General features: G+C 40.2%; 2 non-coding genes and 1 pseudogene across 2 annotated transcripts; all 3 read right to left on the bottom strand.

Annotated features, from left to right (window-relative positions):
• Positions 1–890: 890 nt before the first annotated feature.
• On the bottom strand, positions 891–25003 carry LOC122644877 (annotated as a pseudogene).
• On the bottom strand, positions 14540–14672 carry LOC122646974. Its single transcript, XR_006330770.1, has one exon. It is a non-coding gene; the product is annotated as a small nucleolar RNA snoR74 (small nucleolar RNA).
• LOC122646963 lies at positions 22961–23097 on the bottom strand. Its single transcript, XR_006330762.1, has one exon. It is a non-coding gene; the product is annotated as a small nucleolar RNA snoR86 (small nucleolar RNA).
• Positions 25004–26501: the final 1498 nt, after the last annotated feature.

Genomic DNA, 26501 nt, shown 5'->3' with positions numbered 1-26501 from the left:
TGTTGCTTTGAAATCATTCTTCTTAGATAAGACAGCTTATTGTGTGAGCCATCTTGTTGGAAAATGAGAGACCACTTCACATTGTGCTTCAAGAAGTATCAATTCAAGCACCAGAGAGGGAGGGAAATCAAGAAATGGGACAAAAGTGATTCTCCTGTTAAGAGTCAAAGGCTGTAATCTGAAAGTATTTCTAAGACATTTCAGCTAAGGCAGGTGAGAATTTAAATGAACTGCAGAAGCACAAGGACAGAATAGAGAAAAAGGGGCATGGTGGGATGTGGATGTGAATGCAGCAGCCCACAATTCATCATCATCGACTCCAAAATCAGTCAAATAGTGTTCACATTGAAGGACATGTGAACTCACTCTCCTCCCTAAATCTCAGAAAGAAACATTAAAAGGGAAAGAAGAGAACCCACCATTACCATCATAACCAAGAGCCATTAAGCACATCTCCACTCAATTTCATACATGAATCCAAAATCCTTTTCAGTCCTAACAATCCAAAAAAGAAAAAGTTTTCAACTTTTCTCTTTTCCTTCTCTCTCTCAAGGATACAACAACAAAAGGTCAGTTTAAAAGGAAAAGAAGAATTAAAACTTCTAATTCCTCTCCTATTTTACCCTTTAATTCGATCCTTTTTACACCAAAATTGAGCAAAAGTATGATCAGATAAGTTTGGATTAACTAAAGCTTATCATCTTAATATATATTGATTTTCCTACTGTACATTCTACTACCATCATAAGATCAATAACTGATAGGTCACTTGGACCAAGAACCTAGAAGGCTGGAATGTATACTAGATACCAGCTAGAGACGCTTCAGGAGAGACAACTTACTCCAGTTAAAAGAGAAAAATGTGTTACATTGGAAATTAATATAACTTTTTAATGTCTGGCTTGATCGGAATGTCTATGTTGATCTAAATGCTGAAATAGAAATAGAGGTAAAATTATTACTTGAGAATTCATATAGCTCACTCCCTGTGTGAAGGATTCTTGATGAGCAATCTGTGAAATTTATTTACCAGGCAATAAATACACCACTGTAAGCATTTACACGTAAGCTGGACGACGAAGGATTAGAAACACAAACTTAAGTGGAGAATCCATTACCTCTGTATTTGGACCAGGTTGAACTCCAACAACATCCCTTTTATCACCACTCTTTGCAGATCCCTTGGTATCACTCTATCAGAACCATAAATAGACAACAAGATGAGGAAACCATTCCAAAGAATGAAAAAAAATAAAATACAATGAACAGATGTCGGAGGACAGCAGAAAAATGAAATAGAGCAGAGCTACAACATAAAGGGGAGAAAAAACACCTCCATCTACCGCAACACGTCCATCCACGAAAATCAACCAGGGAAAAGGAAAACATCAACGAGTTAGTTTTAAACTTTCCAAACTAGTCAAAGAGCACAAGATTGGAGATCGATGAACAGAATAAGCAAACACAAGTGAACATAAAAAAGAAAATTCAACTAAACAAAAACACCATACAAGAAAGTTCACAAATTACCTCTCTGTTCCTATTCAGATACACCTTAAGGGGATCAATATAATCTTCGATACCCAACGTCACCATCGCCCAGAGCAGATCATCACCATTAATCGTCTTTCTTTTCTCTCGCTAACACTTATCACTTGCCCTAAACCACCGACGGGAGAGAAAGATAGAAAGAGATCAAAGAGGAATAAGAACAGTAAGAGCTTACTATATACCTCAGAGTAGGAGATGTTCCCCGAGCAGGGAGGCCGAGAGCAACACCACCGTCAGCTACAGTAGGCTGGAGCTCCTGGCAGTGGTAGCCGGAGCAACACCAACCCTAGAATCTGTCCCTTGATCCTCAATCGGCTGTTTTAGCCCCAAATGGTCCACATCGGCTGCAGCGGGAGCGAGGTTGAAAGAGATTTGAGAGAAATCCGACAGAAAATGTGAAGATTAGAGAGGGACAGAGGGACGGTGATCAGTGCACAGGAAGTGAATAGTTTGGGTTGTCTGCTGAACCACAAATAGTCCAGAGCTTGTAGCGGAAGCAAGAGTGAAAGAGACTATGAGAGATTGAGAGAGATTTGAGGGAGAATGCGAGAGATTGGGAGAGAAACGTGAGGGATTGGGATTTGAGGGAGAACCATCGTGATAGATTGAGAGAGAAACGCGAGGGATTGGGATTTGAGAATTTAGAGAGGGTATCTTAGCGCGCGGCAAGAGGCGGGAAATGAATAGAGCTTGGAGTTTTTGTGCGAAAAAAGGCATTATATTAAGCGGCGATTATTAATAAACATCGTGATATTGTACCCCATATAACAGCATTTTTTACTAAACGCCCGAAAATACGTATGGCAGGTGATAAATATAGTAAGATACTACGGCATTTACAAATAAATGTCGCTATATTGTTACATACCCCGGCAGTTTAGAACGATCGCCCCCAAAGATTTATGATACTATGGCGTTTATAAGTAAACACCGTTGTATTGTTACATACCCCAGCAATTCAGAACGAACGCCCCCAAAGATTTATGATACTATGGCGTTTATAAATAAACGTCGTTGTATTGTTACATACAACGGCAGTTCAAACCTAACGCCCCCAAAGATGTATGTGTAGTGGCAATTACATGTAAATGCAATGATTTCTATGTATTATACTTTATATACCGACGTTTGTTATTAAACACTGTCGAATATTCCTATATGACTGCGTTTACCAATAAACGCCGCTAAGGCCCGTCTAAAAATGCCGCGAAAGACCCTTTTTCTTGTAGTGAAAAGAGATGATTGGTGAACAATTAGTTTTCCTAATATATTTTCCAGAATCTCAAGCACACTTTAGAGCAATACAGAATACAATAGGAAATATTCGACATCTGGATTCTGGAACAGAAGGAAAGCAACATAAATGCTCCCCAGTGTAAACCTTCCATCTAAGCACTTCTGATTGCTTCTTCAAGGTTTTGCATGTAGGTTTCATCATCCCAGGGCTTTATATCTAACAAAACAAATGATTTTCTAGCCGATGACAGAAGCGTAAGAAAACCATGTTTAGGCTTTACATACAAAACAACAAACTGCCCAGTTAAAGCCAGCATCCACAGAAAAAAAGCGGGGGGGAGAACTTAAAAGATGAAATAGAAAGGAGAAATTATAACAGACTATAATATCCCCAAAGTAGAAAATAATAACTTACATTCATTCTTCGTCCCAGCTGCTTTGACAGCTGCAGCACGTTCTTCAATGGCATTCTTTTCCTCTCATGTCTATTCCCCAAAGAGATCCACATCATCATCATTGTCCTCAGCAGCAGGAGCCTAAAAACAAAATTTCCTTATATGCAGGAGTATTGTAGAACCTATTTTTGCAACTTAAGAAATGGAGTACCAAGTTAGAGAGAGACAGAGAGTTATTACAACCTAGTTTTCAAATTTGAAAGTCCCAAGGGAGAAAGGAAGCAAAGAAGCAAAAATTTATCAGCAAAAGTAATTATGATCATGCATGAATTTGTTTTCTAGACCCTATTGTTCTTTCTTTCTTTCTGTTTTTTTTTTTTTTGGGGGGGGGGGGCAGTCATGGGCTTTAGGTCAAATAGACAGGGTTCAGTATGCCTACAAGGTCATTGAGATACTCCACTACTCTAGAACATTCGGGATATATCTGCACCCTAAAACAAAGAAAACTCAGAAAATAACCAAATGAGACTGATCTCCTTGGTCCCATAATATTTCATCGTTTTCTTAATAAATATACAAAATTCCGTATGATCTTCTCCAGACGCACTGGAGGTTAACATTGTAAAAGATAATATAACATGGACCAGTCTAAACAAGTGCTAACGTAAACTGCAAACTATTTTCAATTTATCAACTGACAAACAAATGGTAGTTCAGAAGGTCACAAACTTACAAAACAAAGGCAGGGGTTTAAGTAACCAACATAATTAGAATAAGAGTACATAAGTTGTTCGACAAAATACATAGTAGCATTTGTTAGTGACCCGTTAGTCATTAATTCGGAAGCATTGTCATATATCATTAGCATTTGCCTGAAAATTATATTAACTCAAAATCCATTAATGTATCAAGACAAGAAGATTCATTGGTCTTCCTTGTGGTAGCTTTGAGACCTTGCCATAGAAGGCTACAAAGAAACATACATTGCTTAGTACAATTAGAACATATGGCCATCACATTCTACACAGGTGGTAAGTAAATTTTACAAAATGGTCTAGTTAAAAAATTTTCAGATTAGAAATTAAAACACCTACCTTCCTCTCAAAAAATAAAACAAAACATAACAAAGGGACTCCAAATCATCTTACCGGCTTTGCTCTGGACTAAACAACACAAAATTAAGAATCATATACTTAACTTGAATGAAACCAACAAACCAACCTTTTTCCCTACCAATGCCTAGATGAGACCCGCAGTTAAGTTTTTATTCTCCCTATCCAAGCATAAGAGAGGAGAAAGAGAGCTGCTGTGTCAATGAATCAAAAGAAGAATATGGCCACCCCCATTAAAATAGAATGTTAAACATCTAATCACATTAAAATAATATATGAAACGAAGAGTCTGACTAATCAAAATATTAAAAATTTTATCCCTTGTTGCTAATAAAATTGTAAGAGGAAGTGAGGAACATAACCAAGTCACTGGATATTTCCACACAAGTATCATAAAGGCACACCTTTTTCTTTTGTTTCTTGATCAAAAAATCAACTAGAAGCCAGTGGTGCAAATTTAGCTACAATGAGGCAGTGTGATCTATTAGATATAACGAAGCATCTGTTGGTCAAACAACGGTCCAGGAATCAAACCATGGTTCCCTAGGGAGACCAAGATATTTATCCTCAGGGTTTTGCACGCCCTGGGTTAGCCCATGGTGTCCCATGGGTGCCCCATTTTAATTTTTAGGGCTTCCCATCGTTGCCCATGGGAACCCTGGTGCATTCCTGTTAGGGTTTCTCCTTCCCTCATGTGTCCCATAAAATTTATTATCACAGTAGGGACGAAGAAACTCATCCCTAGTCCATCACATGGCAAGGGGGATCCATTCCTAACTCGAATGCACAGCGGAAAAGGTCGATTTGAGTTTCTTTCGCATCCCATGAACATTAAATAATTAAAACAAAAAGAAACTATTCAAGAACTGCTAACCTGGTGAGCCTCAAGTGTTGCTCCTCCAATAGATAGTGGTTCTTCCTCCAAGAAGCACTTCGAGCAGACAGATCTGAACCTCAACCGGTGCTACCAAGGTTCTCCTAGCCAATCCCAATGTATCTCGAACTGGATCTGGGTTTCTAAAACCCTAGCTCTCAAGAACTAGAGAGCAAGAAGAAGAAACACAAGAGAGAGAGAAGGGGGAGCCAAAAATGTGGAGAGGGGGTAGCTTTGAAGAACGTGGAAAACTCCTCTCCCACATTTTGGTCTCCTTTTAAATAAAAAAAATATTAAATTAAATCCTAATAGGATTTAATATAATTATAGTGAGAGTCTTTCTGTCTATCTTAAAGTCCTTTACTAGGTGAAGAAGCAGAATCTAATAGGGAATGTGTTAATTAGCTACTTTATTTAATTATTAATGGATAATTACAATTAGCACAAAAAACCATTAATTGAATAAAGAACCTATTAAATTAGCAAATTCTAAATAACTCCCTATATGATAACTATTTATCATATACAACACCCCCCCCACTAATCAACACCATCATTTTGGAATCTAGGGCATGTACACATGTACTGCCAAACCCCAATCCATAGTACGTATCCATATAAGAGCGTCTGTGCATCTGATTAGGTCCCGCAAAACTTGATAAAATACTTTGTTCAAATAATTATAAATAATGTATCATTTTATGTAAAATAGATTTTTGCAAAACCATTTCCAAAATGGCACTGGATCCAGATTCTGATCCAACCATGCACAGACAGTCTCTATCTTGGTGTTCCCCAATCGGGCAGTGGTGACCATGTTGGATAACTCCTTCACTCACAAAGTGTTCACGCATTCTCAAAACACCGACTTTGACTCGCTTGAGTCTAAGTCATTGATGAACCAAAGAATGCGATCACACTTTGCAGTGATAGGGTTCCCTCAGGTACAGGGTGTCGGTGACACATGTCTATCCCTTCCTACATCTGGCATTAATACATGAGAGAATCGACAAAGTAGATTCTTCACCAATGCACACATCAAACATGTGAGCACTCGCATTCGTACCCTGACATCACATGTCTAGGCATACCCAACGTGACGACCATATGATAAGGGTGCCCACCCCAAACCCTAGTCGTGACTACCATTTTAAGTAAAACTTAGGGACACATAATGCTCAAAAAGTTTATATCGCATGTGACAATGCCAAACTAAAATGTATAAATGTTCAATACAAAGGTGAACCGGGTTGAACCGAACAGAACTGGGTTTGATGGACACACACTTGTCCAACAATCTCCTACTTGTACATCAAAGCCAATTTCCCATACATTTTAAACCCATGCCTTCCATGTGTTTCTCAAACACATCTGGTGACAAACCCTTTGTCATGGCATCAGACACATTTTCAGTTGTGTCCACTTTGGAGATACTCATGTCACCCTACTGGATAATCTCTCTGATGAGGTGATACTTCCGCTGCACGTGCTTGTTCCTCTGATGAGCTCTAGGCTCCTTAGCTTGTGCAATGGCCCCTCTGTTGTCACATAACAGGGGAATAGGGCCCTTGACAAGATCAGGGACTACCTCTAAATCTGATAGGAATTTCCTCAGCCAAACACCTTCTTTTGCTGCATCACAAGCTGCAAGGTATTCTGCTTCGGTAGTAGAATCAACTATAGACTTTTGTTTTGTACTCTGCCACACAATGGCACCTCCACCCATTAGATATACCATCCCGGACGTGGATTTTTTGTCCTCCTTGTCAGTTTGGAAATCCGAATCTGTGTATCCCAATACTGACAACTGATCAGATCCAAAAACCAAGAAATATTCCTTAATCCTTCTCAAGTACTTGAGGATATTCTTAACAGCAATCCAATGCTCGCGTCCAGGGTTAGATTGATAACAACTTACCATGCCTACTACATAGCAAATATCCAGCGTCGTACATAACATGGCATACATAAGACTCCCTACTGCTGAGGCATATGGAATCCTCTTCATCTCTTCAATGTCTGTCTGAGACTGAGGACATTGAGATCTAGAAAGACTGACTCTATGTCTGAAGGGAACACTTCCCCTCTTGGAGTTCTCCATACTAAATTTGGCTAGGACTTTATCTATATAGGTAGCCTGTGACAAGCCTAGCATCCTTTTTTGGTGATCTCTTATGAGTTTGATCCCAAGGATATAGCTAGCTTCACCAAGGTCTTTCATAAAAAATGTTGTGGATAACCACTGTTTTACTGATGAAAGAAAACCTACATCGTTACCAATCAGCAATATGTCATCTACATATAAAACAAGAAAACATACTACCCTCCCACTGATCTTCTTGTAAACGCATGGTTCATCCATGTTTTGATCAAAACCAAACTATTTGATTGATTGATCAAACCTGATGTTCCAGCTCCTGGAAGCCTGCTTCAGTCCATAAATAGACCTCTGTAATTTGCACACCTTTCTTTCTTCCTCCAAGGAAGAGAACCCCTCTGGCTATTCCATGTAGATTTCCTCTTGTAGGAACCCGTTCAGGAATGCAGTCTGCACATCCATCTGCCAGATTTCATAATCCAAGTGTGCAGCGATAGCCAATAAAATCCTGATGGATTTCATCATCGCCACTGGTGAAAAGGTTTCCTCATAGTCTATACCCTCTTTCTGGGTATAGCCCTTTGCCACCAGTCTCGCTTTAAATCTTTCGACCTTTCCATCTGCGCCCTTCTTCCTCTTGAAGATCCATTTGCATCCAATAGGCTTGACGCCAAGCGGTGGATCGACTAGAGTCCAGACCTTGTTGGAATGCATCGAATCAATTTCAGAGCGCATTGCCTCTAGCCACCTAGTGGCATCACCATCCTTTAGAGCCTTAGAGTATGTTATCGGATCATCATCCGATTAAACCGATACCATGTGGAACCCTTCCACTGTTTGCTCTTCGATTATAAGAGTTAGCCTGGTGGGTGGTCTAATAGTCCTCCCACTGCGTCGAGGTTCCTCAGGTGCTGGTATTTCAGTGGATATGTCAGTTGGTCTCACTTCTAGAAGTGACGTTTCTGAGCCATCTGATAGCTCTTTTATGACTACTGGTTCGGACCTCTGGGTCATCATTTCTTCCTCAAAAAATGTGACATGTTTACTTACAATGACCTTTTGGTTAGCTGAGTCATAGAAATAATAGCCTATCATGCCTTTAGGGTAGCCTAAGAAATAGCATCTCGAAGTCCTAGATTCCAACTTGTCTGTCTATTGCTTTCGCACGTGTGCTATGCAACCCCATACCCTAAGATGTTGAATACTGGGCTTTTGCCCTTTCCACAACTCAAAGGGTGTCTTGGCTATAGACTTAGATGGAACCCTATTCAAGATATATATCACTGTCTCTAAAGCGTACCCCCAGAAAGAAAGAGGCAGCTCACTATAAGTGAGCATCGTCCTGACCATATTCAATAGGGTCCGATTGCGTCATTCGGATACACCATTTTGTTGTGGTGTGCCTAGTTTAGTTAGCTGACTAACTATCCCTTAGGATATGAGATGTTCTTTAAACTCATCTGATAGATACTCCCCTCCATAATCTGATCGTAAGGACTTGATGCGTTTATCGAGCTATCTTTCGACCTCGGCTTGGAATTCTTTGAACTTATCAAAGGCTCCGATTTCCTACGCATCAAGTATATGTAACCATATCTAAAGTAATCATCAATGAATGTGATAAAGTACTTATACCCATATCTTGCTTGTATGTTTATGGGTCTACACACGTCAGTGTGTATCAAGTCTAACAGATCTGTGGCTCTAGCACCTTTATTGCTAAAGGGTTTCTTGGCCATTTTGCCCTGAAGGCATGACTCATAGGTGGGGAATGGTTCCACCCTCAGATTTTCTAAGGGCCCATCCCTCACCAATCTACTGATTCGGTCCACATTAATGTGACCCAATCTTAGATGCCACAGATATGTTGAGTTCGCTGGAGCTGCTTTCCGTTTCAAATCAACATTTGAAACAACATTCGTTCTAATAGGGTAATCTAGAAAATACAAGCCACTTTGCATATATCCGGATGCCACAAAGGATTTATTAAAACGAATAATCAATTTAGAATTAAAGGAAAAACTATATCCGTCCAAAACAAGTTTTGAAACTGAAATTGTCTTCCTCTTGAAAGAGGGTACATAATAGCAATCCGTTAAAACTAAACTAGCAGAACTAAAATTTAAAATAATAGTTCCCACAGCCATTGCCATGGTCTCAGCACTAGTGCCCATCCGAAGATGTACTTCATTTCTTTTCAGGTTCCTTGTCTTCTTGAACCCCTGCAAATCATTGCAAATGTGAACAGTGGATCCACTATCCACCAACCAAGAATTGGTCGGTTCAAAAGATAAATTAGACTCATAAAGAATGTGAACATCACATGTACCTTCTTTAGCAGCCTCTGTTTCATCCGTCTTCTTATCTTTTAAAGTTGCTAGGTAAGCACGACAGTTTCTTTTCCAGTGACCCTCCTTCTTGCAATAGAAGCACTTGCCTTTGCCTTTATTGCCAGACTTCCCACCCTTAGCTTTCAGGGTCTTGCCCTTACTTCCCTTTTTCTTCTTCTTACCATTTGAAGAAGGCTTTGCCTCAATTGCATTGACCTCAGCCTTGTCCTTTTTTAAGGATGCTTTAGCCTCTACTAGTGCATTAGCACGCTCGGTGAGCTCCATCTCCTTCTCGGACATCTTGTAGGACATCCTAAAAGCTGCGTGGGCAGAAGTGAGTGACACTAAGATCACATCAGTTTTGTATTGCAGGCTGAAATCAGTCCCCATGGATTCCAATTTTTCAAACAAATTGATCATTTTCATTACATGATCCATCACTGGAGTCCCCTGGGACATCTTGGAGTTATGAATTTGACTCACCACATCAGAATGTGCGTGTGTCAACTACCTGTTGAACAATTCAGCAAGCTTATCCATTTTACCCCCAGCAATGCGTATATCCTTGACTGAGTCTACAATTGACTTTTCCAATGATCCTAGGATATAGAGTGATGCCTTGGAATCCCTCATGAGGAACTCTTGCATCTCTTCATTCGCCTCAAAATTGTTCGGGTCGGGTTGAGGAGGAACTTGTTCATCTAGAACTGTGTACAGTCCTTCAGCAGTCAAGAGCAACTTAATGCTCCGGTACCAATCGACATAGTTTGTAACATTAAGTTTGTATTCGCTAATGAGTGTTAACAGGTTGGAATTAACGGCAGCCATCGTATATTAATCTACACATGCACAAGTAAATAACCACATGTTAATTAATGATCATTGAAAATAATAAATTGAGCACACACATCAATGGTATTTCATGATTTGGGTTTCCCTCATAACCCAAAAGATGAATTGGATACCTACAACCCTTGCATGCATAACTTATCCTGTTGGGAGTTATTATACACACCGTGGTAGTATGGACTAAGCTGTCTGCCTTATGGGCTTCCAATATTTTTGGCCACCTGGGTGCCATGTCCAGATCCTGTCGGCTGACACACACCCAAGTCATATACTTACCTATCGCATTAGTTAGAATCATGGAATCATAAAAGATGGCCCACTGTCGCAGTGCCTTCTCACTATCCATACCCTAACGTATCTCAATAGAGGTAAATATAGATAAATGTGACAGTGGTCCTAGCAATGTCCTGTCGGCGTATGCGGGGCATATCACACAATCTCTATATTTATCTTCAATAGGAGGCCATGGACATATCTACCGATTAAGACTAGTCCATATCATACATGTATTATGATTAAAGAGGGATTAAGCAACTCTCACATACATATCATGGATGAAATAAAATAACATAATTAATCAACATTAATTAAAAGTGATTATGGGATGGCGGCATTTTTATCAAAAGCAATTAAAGAACCCTCCCAATAAAAATAAAACTAATAACTTTGGGTGCATTTATCATGCCATGGATGCCACGCCTCGATCATCTCCTCTGCCCGATCACGTCTTCAAAGTAGGTGACTTGCATCTCCATAAGCTTTGAGCGCCACATGTGGATCACCATCTACATGCCCTGGGAGTCCTAACTCCTCTAAAATTATAATGGAAACCTAGGAAAAATTTTATACACTTTCCTTTCCATAATAATAAAGAAATCCCGCATGGAGAAACCAACCCACCATTTGGGCTGCCCATGGGGTAGAGTACATTTGTTTATAAAAAAGAAAGGGGAAGAGAGAGAAAGAGAGAGAAGCATCACTTCCACCCATAATCACATCATAATATAATTTCATGCATGGGCATTAAAGCAAGTGAACCAAAAATTAAAACATGGATTCCTTCAATTATTGAACCACCACATCGCATGTGATAACATGTATCCAAGCCTATAAAATTAAAATCGCATTTTAATTGCAAGTGGATAAAGAGGGAATCTCTTCACCCATCATCATCTTCTAAAAAAAAAACAAAATAATAAAATTCTATTTTGAAAAATAATTCCCTTTTTTTTTTTTTTTAATTAAACTGGAGGGAAAACAAGGGGGGTGCATGCAGCCTACTTGCGCAGGCTGTAGGCCCAAGGCCCATTGGCAGCAGCCCATGGCCAAGCCCATCATCATCCTCTAAAAACAAAACAAAATAACAAAATTCTGTTTTAAAAAATAATTCCCTTTTTTTTTTTTAATTAAACTGGAGGGAAAACAAGGGGGGTGTATGCAGCCCACTTGCGCAGGCTGTAGGCACTCCCTGTGCAGGCTGTAGGCCCATGGCCAAGACCACAGGCCTGCTTCCCATAGGCTTGCTACCCACGGACAGTAGCCTGTAAGCTGCAGCTCGTAGGCTTGCTGCCAGCAGGCAGCAGCCCGCAAAGGGAATGCGCACATAGGCAGGCAATAGGGGGAGGGCGTGCGTAGAGGCTTGGTAGCATGCGCTCCCCCCCCCCCCACATATAAACATGATCAAAAAAATTTAAATTAATAAAATTAATAATCACTCTTTAATTGGATACATGCTTCAATAATTGGAATAAATAAAACAAACCAAATCCATCATCACATGGGTAGGTTGTTACACTAACAACCTTGTAACTATTCATGTGCACATGGGAAGGTTGTTACAACAACCATATTTTAACCACCCATGTGCAACTTGCATCCCACTCATGATAATCATATTAAATCATTAATTATCTAATATTCATGGGTGGGAAAGGTGGCTCTGATACCACATTGTTGGTCAAACAACGGTCCAGGAATCAAACCATGGTTCCCTAGGGAGACCAAGATATTTATCCTTAGGGTTTTGCACGCCCTGGGTTAGCCCATGGTGTCCCATGGGTGCCCCATTTTAATTTTTAGGGCTTCCCATCGTCGCCCATGGGAACCCTGGTGCATCCCTGTTAGGGTTTCTCCTTCCCTCATGTGTCCCATAAAATTTATTATCACAGTAGGGACGAAGAAACTCATCCCTAGTCCATCACATGGCAAGGGGGATCCATTCCTAACTCGAATGCGCAGCAGAAAAGGTCGATTCGAGTTTCTTTTGCATCCCTTGAACATTAAATGATTAAAACAGAAAGAAACTATTCAAGAACTGCTAACCTGGTGAGCCTCAAGTGTTGATCCTCTAATAGATAGTGGTTCTTCCTCCAAGAAGCACTTTAAGCAGACAGATCTGAACCTCAACCGGTGCTACCAAGGTTGTCCAAGCCAATCCCAACGTATCTCAAACTGGATCTGGGTTTCTAAAACCCTAGCTCTCAAGAACTAGAGAGCAAGAAGAAGAAACACAAGAGAGAGAGAAGGGGGAGCCAAAAATGTGGAGAGGGGGTAGCTTTGAAAAATGTGGAAAACTTCTCTCCCACGTTTTGGTCTCCTTTTAAATAAAAAAAATATTAAATTAAATCCTAATAGGATTTAATATAATCACAGTGAGAGTCTAACTCTCTCTCTCCTAATATATCACTTGATTGGCTCTTTCTGTCTATCTCAAAGTCCTTTACTAGGCGAAGAAGCAGAATCTAATAGGGAATGTGTTACTTAGCTACTTTATTTAATTATTGATGGATAATTACAATTAGCACAAAAAACCATTAATTAAATAAAGAGTCAATTAAATTAATAAATTCTAAATAACTCCCTATATAATAACTATTTATCATATACACCCCCCACTAATCAACACCATCATTATGGAATCTAGGGCATGTACACATGTACTGCCAAACCCCAATCCATAGTACATATTCATATAAGAGCGTTTGTGCATCTGATCAGGTCCCGCAAAACTCGATAAAATACTTTGTTCAAATAATTATAAATAATGTATCATTTTATGTAAAATAGTTTTTTGCAAAACCATTTCCAAAACGGCACTAGACCCAGATTTTGATCCGACCATGCACGGGCAGTCCCTATCTTGGTGTTCCCCAATCGGGCAGTGGTGACCATGTTGGATAACTCCTTCACTCACAAAGTGTTCACGTATTCCCAGAACACCGGCTTTGACTCGCTTGAGTTTCAGTCATTGATGAACCAAAGAATGCGATCACACTTTGTAGTGACAGTGTTCCCTCAGGCACAGGGTGTCGGTGACACATGTCTATCCCTTCCTACATCTGGCAGTAATACATGAGGGAATTGACAAAGTAGATTCTTCGCCAATGCACAGATCAAACTTGTGAGCACTCGCATTCGTACCTTGACATCACATGTCTAGGCATAGCCAATGTGACGACCATTTGATAAGGGTACCCAGCCCAAACCCTGGTCGTGACTACCATTTTAAGTAAAACTTAGGGACACATAATGCTCAAAAAGTTTATATCGCATGTGACAATATCAAACTAAAATGTATAAATGTTCAATACAAAGGTGAGTCGGGTTGAACCGGACCGAACCGGGTTTGATGGACACACACTTGTCCAACAACATCATCGTTACAGAAGTAAAAATTCCAATCAGGGATTAAATCCACTACCACACAAAACCTAAAACTCAATAAACTGGAGATGTCCAAAAACAATTGAAAGGCTTATGAGAAATTGGTGGTATCAAAACAACTTAGAAAGTTTCATTAGAAAAAGAAAAAAAAAAACAATTGAAGAAGAACTTTAATCTATCAACCACATAATAACCCATAAAATTTTCCAGCCCAATAAATTAATCAAAAGAAGCAGGAAAAGGAAGAAAGCCCATCTGAGATTAATGTGTCCTCTTACCTGTATGGAATAAACCAAACAATCTCCAATGCATGCTTATCAATCTGAGCATCTAAAGACTCAAAATACATCATTGACAGAAGGTTACTTTTGAGAAGAAGAAACCAGGAGAATTTTTTTTTTTGGGTGAATACTAAAATAGCAGAATGGTTATCATGTACCATCATTTACTGAACGTTCTGCTAGAAAAAATCACACAGAGATTCACCAAATAATGATATAAAAAAATTCCCTGAAGCTTACGGGAGGCCCGCTCACGAAAGTTGTTAGAAAAGAAAACTTATTGGGTGCATATTGGATATTCAACCCAATATTTGATTCCCCTAGCAATGTAGATCTTTCCTAGTTGAGAAAGGTTGGATGGGTAGATAATTGAGTCCCAATTGGAAACTCAATATATCACACCCATGTGAGCTACCCTTTTGGGATTGTGTGAGGTGCAATTTATATATAATTATGGAATTGCAAAATCACACACAAGAGATACACAAGGACCCAAATCGTGCAGCTCTCTCTCCCTCTCCAAAAACTATTTTCTCCCTCTTGCTCTCCTAGTGTTTGATCTTAGAGACAGTCCAAGCTCTTGTGCTCTTGGAAGTGTGGAGGAGTTAGCTTGACCATGCGGGGAACGCAAAGCTTCGTGTGGTGTATGGAACGATTGTGAAAGGGCTATCATCGACTGGAGGTCTTGTATCTGTGAGGCTCTAGGTAATGATCGATCCTTGTATTGTTCTGTTATTGAATGACATCTCCCATTGATATCCATGATCTTGTATTCGCTTCCGCGGGATCATACTTTGGATGCTAACGGTGGTATTAGAGCCTCGATATCGATGGGGTTGTTTCTTTTCTCCATTATACATGTGATGCTCTAAATTTTTATTTAGTTTTTTATTAAAAAAAAAAAATTGGGATGAGATGCATGCGAGGAAGGGGCCGCGGGCTTACTGCCCTGTGCGCACCCCAACCCCCTTACCGCGAGCCTGCCCCCCCTCTTGTCACGCGCTTGGCTGCATGCCGCATGCGCCATGGCTGGTTGCCACGTGCGTACCTTACCAGCCTACCCCGTGCACGCCTTGATAGCCTGCCCCGTGCGATGTTGCCTGCGTGCCTTTGTGCACCTTGCGTTTATGGTCTTCCCTTCTCTATGCTTTTCCTTTAGCTACTTTGTGTAGCAATTTTTCAAAAAAAAAAAAAAAAATTTAAAATTCTGGTTTACTTATTGAAGGGAGTTTCATTGGAGAAGATGGGTGGAGAGATTCCTCCATTCACCCACCTTCCTCAATAGGCATAATGGCTTATTTTAATTTTTATGGGTTATTTAATTTTATTTTAAGCATGTATGTGATCATATGATGAGGGGGCTTTATGACATAACTATTATGGCATATGTTGTCAAGGTAATGGCTATGTGATGCACATGATCATTGTGACATTGATTGTCATGGTAATGGTCATGTGATGCATATGATCATTGTGACATTGGTTGTCATGGTAATGGTTATGTAATGGGTGCATTGGATGCACATGATCATTATGACATTGGCTGTCATGGCAACGATGGTTTTATGTGTTTTTGGCAATTTTCACATAAAAATATTGGAATATTTATTTTTGAGCATCATATATGTAATGAGGACCATGGTTATGGGATTTAAAAATTGCATGCATTAGATGAATGTGTACGCTAGGTATGGCATGGATGTGTTTTGATATGTAATTTCCTTTTTGTCCTCCAGGCAGTCCAATTTTGGTGGACTGGTTTCCTGTTTTGTAATTTTATTTTGAAAGGGTTGTAATAATTTTTGAATTAGATTAAATTATTTATTGTAACCGCTTGGAGATCGTGTTGAGATCGGGATCGTATTTTTTTTTATTGTGGATCAAGGATCTTGTCGGTTCGTTGGAATAAAGATTAAAGGAGGGACTTACTCACTTGAAGTGTCCAAGTTGATTGCAGTTTTGGAATAATTTTCCTGTAATAGTTAGTTGCATATGCATTATCACATAACTATTGCCCTATGTGGGAGTAACATATGAGGCTATGATTGCTCCCATCCATCTTTTAATCAAAGTGAGTTTATCATGGATATGAACTCATGTTGATTAGAGATGCTATCCCATAACCATTGGTGTTTATATTTTTCCTTGGATGGATGTGCTATTATGCTTATACATTAGATGTATAATTGTGGTTTTTTATGCGTTCCCGCTATTCCTCATTTTAATACAAGTGTGATATGGAAAACCCTGGTTGGTAGGATTCTCATGGCCTCCTTTAGTTGGTAAGTGTAAAAATTTTATCGATCTACCCTTGTAGATGTCGATAGGATAATATTTGGATAGGTTGGTGAAATTGTCTGCACTCACCTCACATGTGATAGGTAGAGAATGTGGTCAGTGGTATATGTACTATGATAGTAAGCATTAACCCACAAACACCATAGTTCCCTCCAAAATTAAGGGTAAACACTTAACTTGAGTGTGTGTCAGCCGATAGGAATGGACATGACACTCAAGTGGCCAAATCACATTGGAAATCTAACTGACGGACAGAATAGTACACCCAACCAACATGCGAATGATGAACTCCGATAGGATAAGTCAGGAGCATAAGGGTTGATGGCTTTCCAATTCATACCCTATAAGCTGGAGGGAAGCTTGAGGCATAGATTGACCATTGATTATTCTTACCCCTGTTATTTCAATGGTTGTAGATCATGCTAATTGTTAATTTTTGTACATGATGTAGATTTAATAATTTCAACCCAAATCAACTATGCCGCCCTTATTAAAAATCATATTTTGATCGGCCCAAACTATGTTGACTGGAGGAGGAATATCAAGTTACTCTTGTCTACAGAAGGTCTAATGTCTATCCTGGATGAAGAAGAGCCTGAATTTCCCAATGAGGGAAACCCTGAATCTAAGCCAACCTATGAGTTATTTTGACAGAAAAACTCTAAGGCCAAACTCCTCGTGTTAAATTCTCTGAAAAAGATCTCGCTGATTCGGTCAAGGATCTGTACTTGACCAAGGACATGATGGAGGTGTTGAAGGAGATGTATGGGAGATAAGAAAGACATGCCCATCATCAACTGGTGACACTCATCCATAGCATGAAGATGGCTCAAAGAACTCCGATTATAGATCATGTGATGAAAATGCAGAACTTGTTCCAAAAACTTGAGAACCTTGGGACATCCTTCATGCTGAATTATAAGATGGATGTCATCTTCTACTCTTTACCTCAAGAGATCTACGGATCATTTATTGTTAATTATAACATGAATAAACTCTCCGTCGAACTCCCTGAGCTGGGCAACATGTTGCAAGAGGTAGAAGCTGCATCCAAGAAGCAGAAAGTGGAGGTCTTGACTACAGAGGACAAATCTTCTTCCTCAAAGCCCAAGGGCAAGAAGAAGAAGAAGGCTGACAAGGGAAAAAACCCTAAGGTCAATGCTAAGGGAATTTAGAAGAACAAGGATAAGGGGACTTGTTTCTATTGTAAGAAGGACGAACATTGGAAGAAGGAATGTCGTGCTTTCCTAGCTGCTCAGAAAAAGATGCAGGAGAAACTGGAAGAAGGTATTTCTGAAATCTTAGTCCTTTATGAGTCTAATTTATCAGAGGACCCTACTAACACATGGTTGTTGGACTCAGGGTCTACTGCCCATATTTGCAACTTGTTGTAGGGGTTCAAGCTGACAAGAAGGTTGAGTAAGGATAAAGTTCGTTTGAGAACGGGTACCGGTGCTGAGGCCGTTGGAGAATTTACTTCAGTTTTTAGTAATAACACTTTGATTTTGAGAGATTGTTTTTATGTTCCCCTATTTAGGAGGAACATTGTTTCTGTTAGTAGGCTAATAAAAGATAGTTATATTTTTCTTTTTGGTGATAAGTTAACTATTCGGTTTAATAACTCCTTTGTTACTACTGGCCTACTGGATAACAGATTATATCTCTTAAAACTGGTACTAGAGGTAAATGAGATCTCCAATAATTCTATAAAAAAGAAATCAGCCCAAGATAATTCAACATATCTTTAGCACTTGAGGTTAGATCATATTGGAGTAGAAAGGATAAATAGATTGGTGAAGGATGGACCTTTGGATTCATTGAAGATAGAACCTTATCCAACCTGTGAGTCATGTCTACAAGGAAAGATGACCAAGAAACCCTTCTCTAACAAGGGAAGAAGAGCCGAAGCTGTGTTGGAATTGATACACTCTGATGTGTGTGGACCCATTAACGTTCAGGCGAGGTATGATTACGAATACTTTGTAACCTTCACTGATGATTACTCTTGTTATGGTTACATATACTTGAAGCACCGCAAGTCAGAAACTTTTGAGAAATTCAAGGAATTCTGAGCGGAGGTTGAAAAACAGTTGGGTAATTACATCAAGTGCCTCCGATTTGATCGAGGAGGAGAGTATTTATCAAATGAGTTCATGGACTATCTGAAAGAAGCTGAGATTATATCTCAGTTGACTACCCCAAGAATACCTCAACAGAACGGAGTTTCAGAAAGGAGGAACAAAACCTTGTTGGCCATGATTCGGTCCATGTTGAGTTATTCAGAACTGTCATCGAGTTTTTGGGGTTTCGCACTGAAAACTGCCATCTATATACTAAACAGGGTACCAACAAAGTTTGTGACCAAAATACCTTTTGAATTGTGGTATTGGTGCAAGCCCAGTCTCCAACATCTTAAGGTGTGGGGTTACATAGCACATGTAAGGAAACAACAGACAGATAAGTCGGAATCCTGAACAGATAGATGCCATTTCTTAGGATACCCTAAGACGATAATAGGCTACTACTTCTATGACCCTGTTAATCAGAAAGTCATAATTAGTAAGTATACGACATTTCTTGAGGATGACATGATCTCACCAAGATTAGATCCAGTGGTCATTAAAGAAGTATGACCAAGTGTCCTCTATGCCGACAAAAATTTTAGTCGACGTACCCACAGTAGAGCAATAACCTCAAGAGCCTAGGAGGAGTGGGAGGTCTATTAGACCACCAACTCGTTTGAACCTTCACATTGAGGAGGATCAAAAGGTGGAAAAAGTCCACATGGTGTTTGATTGTTCAGACACAGATCCTTATACTTACGCTGAGGCTCTTAAGGATGTTGACTCAGTGAAATGGCAGGAAGCTATACGCAGTGAAATAGATTCCATGGATTCTAACCATATTTGACTATTGAAGATCTGCCACAAGGGGTAAAATGCATTGGCTATAAATGGATCTACAAGAGGAAGAGAGGTGTGGATGGAAAGGTGGAACGTTTCAAGGCAAGACTGGTGGAGAAGGGATACACTCAGAAAGAGGGTATTGACTATGATGAAACCTTCTCATCGGTAGCGATGATTAAATCCATTCGAATTCTATTGTCAATTGCTCCATACCACGATTATGAGATCTGGCAGATGGATGTATAGACCACTTTCCTTAACGGTTATCTTGATGAGGTCATATACATGAATCAGCTAGAGGGTTTTGTTTCCTTAGGGGAGGAAAATAAGGTATGCAGGTTGTTGAGGTTCAGTTATGGACTGAAGCAAGCTTTCAGAAGCTGGAACATCCATTTTGATCAAACTATTAAGGAATTTGAGTTTGAACAAAACATTGATGAACCATGTGTGTATAAGAAAATCTGTGAGGGTGCCATCTGTTTCCTTGTCCTATATGTGGATGATATACTACTCATTAGGAATGATGTGGAGTTACTTTCATCTATAAAGATGTGATTATCTAAAACATTCTCAATGAAAGATCTGGGTGAAGCCAGCTACATCCTAGGAATCAAGCTTGTGAGAGATTGCAAGAAGAGGATGTTAGAATTGTCACAATCCACCTACATTGACAAAGTGTTTGAGAGGTTCAACATGCAGGATTCTAAGAGAGGTAATGTGCCTCTCAGACATGGAATCGGTCTATCCAAGTCACAATGTCCTTAAACTCCTGAGAAAAAAGAGCTCCTTATACTTCTGCAGTAGGAAGTCTGATGTTTGCCATGTTGTGTACTAGGCCAGATATTTATCATGCTGTAGGGATTGTGAGTCGATATCAATCCAATCCAGGACAAGAACATTGGATAGCTGTCAAGGGGATCCTCAAGTACCTAAGGAGGACCAAAGATTACTTCCTTGTATATGGTTGTGATCAATTGTCAGTAGTTGGATATACAGATTTGGATTTTTAAACTGACAAGGATGACAGAAAGTCTACCTTTGGGATGGTCTTTATGATTGGTGGGGGTGCAGTGATTTGGAGTACTGCCAAACAGAAGTCAACAGCTGACTCCACGATAGAAGCTGAGTACTTGGCAGCTAGTGAAGCAGCCAAGGAAGGTGTCTGGCTCAAGAAATTCTTGACAAACCTAGGGGTAGTGCTTGAGCTAGTGGAGCGACCCATACAATTGTTATGTGACAACAGGGGAGCTATAGCACAAGTGAAGGAACAAAGAGCCCATCAGAGGAACAAGCATGGGGAGCGAAAATATCACTTGATTCATAAGATTGTTCAGCATGGTGACGTAGCCATAGCTAAGGTTGATACTGTAGATAACTTATCTAACCCCATGACGAAGGCTTTGCCTCCTAGTGTTTTTGAGAAACATGTTGGGAATATGGGGGTGAAGTTCATGGATAACTGTCACTGATGTACAAAACTCATTCTATTTGAATTATTAAATTTTAATTTTGATTAGCATAATCATTTGTTGAGCTCAGTTATTATCCATAGGTATTAATACCTAGAATTGTTCACCACTAGGGATGGGACTGGACATCCCATCCGGTATGGTGGTCACATTGTGTGTGCTTAGGAAGGTTATTTTCTAAGACATAAATGTGAGTGTACATTTGGTGTGTACATTGGACTAGATCACTTGAGAATTTCACATGTGGTGCACTATCAGTTTATAAAGAAAATGAGATTCTCTTAAGTAGTTCACGATTGGTCCCTAGACTTGAGGGGTCCTTACCGTTGCATTCATGTGTTGAGAGTTTTGGTGTACCAATGGTTGATGTCTCTCTTTGACTATATATCGATACACTGGACTCTCAATGTTTGACTGTATTCAAAAGAGATGCCCAACATGGAACCCACAACCTATACTTTGGGAGTATGTTGAGGAGAGTATTCTAAATAGGATTGGACACAAATCCGATTCCGATAGCATTTTCAAAATGTTTTTGAAATATTTTTAGATATATATACAAAACATTATCTATTTTCTTGAACATTTTGTTTGAAATGTTTTTCCTCGGTCCAATCAAGGTAATTGAATCTCTTGATCGGCGTATCGGTTCATTGAGGTTTGACAGTCTTGTACACTTGCCTTATATTGAACCATGCAACATTATTTTGTGGGGGACTGATGCGTATTTCAACTGCTTACCTTGGGTATCGATTATTAAATCTGCTTAGCATCTTTGGTGTTGAACACTTTGGAAGCTGAGTAGAATCCCATTGCGATCCTACCCCTTTTCTTTCGGTTCCACTCATTTATGTAGTACGGTTGTTCATAATTTTCTTTTCATGATCCTCTTGTAAGATCGGATCTTACAGTAGGATGGAGGAGATTGTTAGAAAAGAAAACTTATTGGGTGAATATTGGATATTCAACCCAATATTTGATTCCCCTAGCAATGTAGATCTTTCCTAGTTGAGAAAGATTGGATGGGTAGATAATTGAGTCCCAATTGGAAACTCAATATATCACACCCATGTGAGCTACCCTTTTGGGATTGTGTGAGGTACAATTTATATATAATTATGGGATTGCAAAATCACACACAAGAGATACACAAGGACCCAAATCGTGGAGCTCTCTCTCCCTCTCCAAAAACCATTTTCTACCTCTGACTCTCTTAGTGTTTGATCTTAGAGACAGTCCAAGCTCTTGTGCTCTTGGAAGTGTGGAGGAGTTACCTTGACCGTGCGGGGAACGCAAAGCTTCACGTGGTGTGTGGAACAATCGTGAAAGGGCTATCATCGACTGGAGGTCTTGCATCTGTGAGGCTCTAGGTAATGATCGATCCCTGTATTGTTCTGTTATTGAATGACATCTCCCATCGATATTCATGATCTTATATTCGCTTCCGCTGGATCGCACTTTGGATGCTAACAAAAGCAACAAGCCCCTGCTTTTTTCCATCAATTGTGTGAGAGTATTACTATATCAAGAGCATACTACTAACTAGGAACTGTGCAAAATAAAGGTTAGACATTCTATCAGAAAACCTAGATGCCAAAAACATTGATACTGATTTTTCAGAAACCATGATTCCGGTTTTGAATCCATTTTTCTGCTTCCTTAATGGGTTTCCACTTTTTTTTCTCTTCAAGCCATGGGGGGTGGAACATTTCAGATTGTACAGACGACTTTAATGAGTGAAGCATCAATTAAAGAATGGATGGTGTTCTGTATCTATCGCTCACTTCATTGAGCAAGCAACACCTTAATCATAATATTAAAAAAAAAATTGATACAAGCATTAAAACTAGATGAGGAAACACAAGGTTACCGAAGGATAAAAATGTAGGAACTAATTGAATGTAGCAATTTGTTCGAGGTCATAATCAAAACCAATAGAAATTTGAAAGGCACAGAGAATCGCTAACTTCTAATCGATATTGCCAACCTTCAATGCAAAGTTGCATTCACCTTTATAATTCCAACGCCCTTGCTCTAAAAATTGGCTTCCTTGTAATTGTATTCAAGAATCTAAAAATCTGATGTACTTTAAAACATTAAAAAAATATAATATAATAATAGAAGAAAATCGATTACAAAAGAAAAACTGAACACTCTATTTGAAAGGACAGATGATTAGAGAAGATGACCATCAGGAACAAAGAAAGGAAAAAGGTAGAAGAAACCATTCACACGATGGAGAGGCGAACACTGCTTATAATTAGCAGTGTTCTCTCTAAGCTCTAACATAAACTGAACAATCGGAAAGAAAGAAAGGAATAAAGTAGAGAATCCTTACAAAGATGTTGTGACCCGGGGAATATTTTCAAAACTCAAATTGTGAATTCTCATAAGAGATCGATATTCTGTAATAGCTGCATTTGTACTTGCTATTGAGGATTGAGATATAAATCATAAAACCCATCACAGGGATCCAACCATTCCTGCGCTTCGCATAAAGTAAAACCCAATTTCTCCGGATGCTGTTGTAGCTGAACAACCATCAGGAGAAAAAATTTTGCTAACCAAATCACCAACGGTAAATTTCTTGGCTGAGAGAGATAAGGGAGAGAAAGAGCGAGAGGGTTGTAAGTGAGAGAAAGCTTGAGATGAAGAAATTGTGGCGAGAGGGTTTTGAGAGAGAGAGAGGAGGTGAGATGGTTTTTGGAGAGGGAGAGAGAGAGGACGAGAAAGGGTTTGAGAGAGGAGATCGTATTAGGGTTTGAGAGAGAGAGAGAGAGAGAGAGAGAGAGAGGAGGCGAGAGGGTTTTGGGAGAGGAAGGGAGAGATGAGGGGAAAGGGTTTGGGAGAGGAGATTGTATTTTACAATTATTATTAAAAAAATAATTGAAGGATGAAGGGTACCAATGATATAAAAAAAAAAAAGAAGTAATGACATGAAAATAATAAGAAAAATATGATATTTAAATTAAAAAAGAAGGGTAAAGATGACAAGTGAAAAAGTAGCTACGAAGCATGAGTTCGTGCACTTATATAATAGTATGATATGATATGATAGTATCATATATTATGTATATACATAGCCCAACCTACTTAACATATATATATATACACAGCCCCAGCCCACTTAACATATATATGGAAATAGCCTCTCTAGAAACAGGGGTAAGGTTGTGAACATTTAACCTTCCCTAGAACCTGCTAAATGCGGGAGCCTTGTGCACTGGGTGCAGCCTTTTTTTTTTTTATTAGACCCAGCCCACTTAACAAAGCACATTGTACATATAATATATATGAATACATAGCCCCAACCCACTTAGTAAAGCCCAATATACAGATAATATATTGTGAATACAGGGTCGGGCTGGACTTGCCAGGGCCAAGGCCTCAACCCAGGCCCGGCCTGGCCCTGCCAAGGCTAGCAAAATACTAAACCCAACCTAGAACATAGACCCGACCCAGCCCTGTCCTGGCTTAGGGAGGGTTAGGGCCAAATCGGGATGGCCAGGTTTTTTTGACACCCCTAATTAGACAGTGTTGAATTCCCTTATCCTGAGGAGAAGTGGCAACTAGAGGGGGAGAGAGAAGGGGAGAGGAAGCTATCGTTCCCATATACTGAGGGGAAGCGGTAACTGGAGGGGGAGGGGGAGGGGGAGAGGGGGAAGGGAAGGGGAGAGGAAGCTATCGTTCCCTTATCCTGAGGGGAAGCGGTAACTGGAAGGGGAGGGGGAGTGTTATATCTGCACCCAGATTTGCTATTTATTTATGATTTCTCTCCCTTTTGACGTGTAGATACTGCTACCATGTATGCAGAAGAACTGTTCTCACTGGTGGTCAAGCCCAGATACAGGATCATTGACCAGTTCACGGGCCTGCCTGTCAAAGAGAGGTTCCTCAAACAGAAGTGGGGGAGATTTGTCGATGGTGACTTCGTCGACCATCCTTGTCAAACCCTGCTTCTGACTAGTTTGATTTTTGATTAAAGGGCAGGAACCCCTGACCAGGCAATTAGGAACACTGTGGAGCATCACTCCAATGTATGGAATTAATGAGCAAACCCTGTGCATGTCATCCTTTATGCCTGTCAGAAGATGGATAGAAGACCCCTGCAACTGTGCAGCTCATAGCCTGATGTATGGTCTGGATCCCAAGTAATCTCTCTCCTCCCTATAAAGGTGGGACCCACCTTTATAAAAATATGCAAAAACCCATAGAAGGCCTATGGGGACTATGCCATGACCAAGGGTCAAACCCCTGTGCAAGCCCCATTGAATTTCAGCTTGCTGGAATTCTCTGGGCGATGGCACGGGGCGATGCAGCAAGGCCTAGTGACATCGCCCATTGGGTGTTTCTGAATATTTTGTTGGATTTTAATTGTGGGGACCACTCAATATGGACATGGGCACCCTCCACTGATAGAGGGAAGTCTGAGGGACCACCTCATACCCTTAGTTCACTATGGACCCCACCAGTGTGCCCAGAATCAGTCTGAATCAGTTTAAAAACTGATTTTCAAAAGGGGCCTTCACAGGCAAACAAGCCTCAGTGTGGCCTGAGCCTATAAATAGGTGGCCTTGGGCTCATTTTAGAGCCCTTTGCAGTTCTGTAATCCATAGGAGAGAAGAGAGGGAAGAAAGGAGAAGAAGGAGACGAAAGAGGGAAGAAGAAGGAAGGGGAGCTGCTGTAGCCCTGCACCCAACCTAGTTCGAGCTCTCTCAAGCTTGTTTAGGTATATTTACACCTATTTAAACCTGCTGTCCCCATCTCTTCCCCATGTTTGATGTGTTTTTTCTCCCTAGGCAGCCCTGAACAGCTAGGGTTTGCCCAGAGTAGCTCCAGATCTGCCATGCTAGCCTTGTGCATGGAAGATCTGTGATCTATGAGTGATTTTAATAGGCTGTTATGCTGTTCTTTGGGCCGAAACCTGGCTATGCACAGCTGCACTGCCAGTTTGCCCTGTTGCTCTATGGTTTGGAACCCTAAGTAAAAGCCACGGCAGCAGAGACCAAATCCTAGGTGGTTGCAGCCTTGAACCACTATTTTACAACCATTTCTAGCCCTGCATATGGCTAAGCTTGAGATCTAAGCTTGAAGAAAACCCTGTGACACTATTCATTGGGTTGTCTGGGCAGCCATTGGCAGCCTGATGGTGGATCTGATGGAAGATCCAATTGGACCATTAGGTAGACCATCCTAGGGGCTACCTAACCCCCTAACATGCAAAGGATCAAGATTGAGCCTAGCCTAAAAAGCCCAGCCTTAGGAACTTAGCCCAATGTCGATTTGAGGGCACTGGGCGATGCACCCAACGCCCAGAGCCATCACCCAGTGAATAGAAATTTGCTGAAATGGTGATTTGGCTTTGGGAACTTCACCCATTGGCCCTATAACACTGTGGGAGGTTAGAAAATGACCAAAAAGCCCTTCCCTAGTGGGCCC

The sequence above is a fragment of the Telopea speciosissima genome, chromosome 11, assembly GCF_018873765.1.
Source record: "Telopea speciosissima isolate NSW1024214 ecotype Mountain lineage chromosome 11, Tspe_v1, whole genome shotgun sequence".
Taxonomy (NCBI): domain Eukaryota; kingdom Viridiplantae; phylum Streptophyta; class Magnoliopsida; order Proteales; family Proteaceae; genus Telopea; species Telopea speciosissima.
This window is presented reverse-complemented; position numbering and strand designations above follow the sequence as displayed.